Below are 2439 nucleotides of genomic sequence, written 5' to 3'. Positions count from 1 at the left end.
ACCACTTGCTTGATACTCTACATCTGAACTTATTTCTAACAAATTCAGAAGATGGCCACCTCTCTTTTTTGGCACTCTCTAAGGCTTTTTCGTTTCTTCCCATTTTTTGAGCACAGAATAAAAGGAAGTGAAAGTTTGACAAATATATAACTTGATGCCTTTCGACTATATATCCCATATTCAATTAGCTTATATCAAGCATTGCTATATTTGCTACATAACAAAAGCCCATACGCGTGCAAGTTTACTAGTGTGTATATATATATAAACATTAAGCGAGGAAACAAAGGTTTCAAATAATAGAGAACAGAAACAGAATACAACAGGTTGTATCCTTCTCCCAGGAAAGGACTTAAATTGTATTTCCAATGACCGCATCCAAGATCAAAGAAGCAAAGTTGCATTATTGCATCATAGCAGTCAGCCTCACTAATGCATAGAGCTTGAAAGGATGGGACCTATTTCACCATACCATCCATGTGGCCAGATAATTACATGTTAAAGAGGAGAAGGGAGATGCACAGTGACATAGTAATTGAGGCAATATGCTTATTTGATTCAGATGAGGGGCTATTTGTAGGATCTGCACTGAAATTAATTGCATATTTGGGTTGTTTATTGGAAAAAAATAAGCCCCAATGTTGCTCCAACTCTAGATTAGGGATCTTTTGGTTCTCATCAAACATAGAAAACACATAAGCCTCTATGGCCTTTCCGGGCCTCTTTGGAGTGCCAACCTTCACATGTTGAATCAGATTTGAGTTGTAAGCCCTTGCATTTTCTGTAGAAGTTCCGGTGCCTCCTGCCGATGGCCAACCAGTCTCCGATACAACAATCTCGACAGTTGAGCCTCCCACCTTCTCTAGAGCTGAATAGAGAGCATCAACCAAGGCATCAAAAATGTTATGATATCCCAGCTTACCATCTTGTACCATAACCGACTGGGATGAGAACAAGGCATAGTAAAGACTAATGGCTTCTGGGTTGGAACTGTAACTGAAGTAGGGATACAGGTTTGCAAGTAGTGGTGCACCATTGTGGGCAAGGAAGGTGATAACTGGGTCTATAAATGATCTCACATCGTCCCTGAATTGACCTTGAGAGGGAGGGTAGGAGGTTCCAAGGAGTCTGGAAACAATTGTGTAGACCTGCTGATGCAATTGTGTCATGAATATTTTGCATTGCAGGAAGAACCAACTGGGAATTGCTACTATTGGGACCTATTATATTTCCAACACAAATATACCGAAATCTAACACTAGGTGAGTATGCTAATACATTCCTCTTGACCCAATCGATTGCAGTAGAATTGCTGCTTGCTATGCCTTGAAGATTTGAGTCTGGGACACCCAACACAAGTTCAATGTTGGAGTCTCTGAGGGCGAGGATAGTTGCTTGATTTGGGTAATAAATTCTCATCCTTGTGATGTTTTGGGATTTGTAGAGATCCACAACTTCTTTTGGAGATGGTAAATTATTTCCCTCCATTCCATAACAAACACCTAATTGAGCACCTGCATCATTAGATTGTCAGTAACTGTGTTTGTGTGTGTGTGTGTATGAGAGAGAGAGAGAGAGACCTGTTCTGTTTAGGCAGGTCAATAGCAGTCCAACAAGAAGTAGCTGTGTGGCATCCATATGCTATGTGATGATGGTTGTTCTTGATTGCTGCGTATGAAGAAGAAGAAGAAGAAGAAGATTTGAGATTTGAGACTTGAGACTATGGATGTATCTCACCTTATCCATTTGTGATTCTTATTTTGGGAGAGAGAAAGCAAAAAGGTCAGGTCACTGACGCCCACTAGTCCTTCCGTGTCAACCATTCAAACCAACTTTTGACTTTTGCTCGATTCCTTTTATTGTTTTTTTCCTTAAGCCGCCTTTGGTTGGTTGATCATGGGGATGAGTGTGTTGGGGCAGAGAGAGAGAGAGAGAGAGAGAGAGAGAGAGAGAGAGAGAGAGAGAGAATATCCTCTGTTTTGCTTTACAGATGATACGATGATGCAGGGATATTGGTTTGGGCTGAAAAGCTTACCTGGGACGTGCGATTTTCACTATGATCAGGTGCTTGGTCCTAGCTATCCATCTGGTCCGAAAGCTCGATCCAATCATTTGTGGCATGATATGGGTATGGCCGCGGGAGTATATATTCTTTGGTGCACCGTCAGATACAACAGTTTAGGAGCCATTGCAGAGAGAATCCGTGGGCGGTTCTTGGTAAAACCCTCCACCACTTCATGATATTCAGAAGCTTCTCAGTCTTTACTCAACAGAAGGTTCTCAATCTTTACTCAACAGTAATAATGGTAGTAAAATTAGTAGTAGATCCAAATAGTGAATAAAACCCACGTCGCCTTTCAATTCGATTGGGTCATGTGATTGTTGCACATATGGGTGTCAATGGGTCAGGTTGAGCCGAGTCTTTTCAAACCCCAACTC

The 2439-nt window shown here is 41.4% G+C and overlaps 1 pseudogene; it reads right to left on the bottom strand.

The window, feature by feature from the left end:
- Positions 1 to 231: 231 nt before the first annotated feature.
- Positions 232 to 1744, bottom strand: LOC122083931 (annotated as a pseudogene).
- Positions 1745 to 2439: the final 695 nt, after the last annotated feature.

The sequence above is a fragment of the Macadamia integrifolia genome, chromosome 7, assembly GCF_013358625.1.
Source record: "Macadamia integrifolia cultivar HAES 741 chromosome 7, SCU_Mint_v3, whole genome shotgun sequence".
In the NCBI taxonomy this organism is placed as follows: Eukaryota; Viridiplantae; Streptophyta; class Magnoliopsida; order Proteales; family Proteaceae; genus Macadamia; species Macadamia integrifolia.
This window is presented reverse-complemented; position numbering and strand designations above follow the sequence as displayed.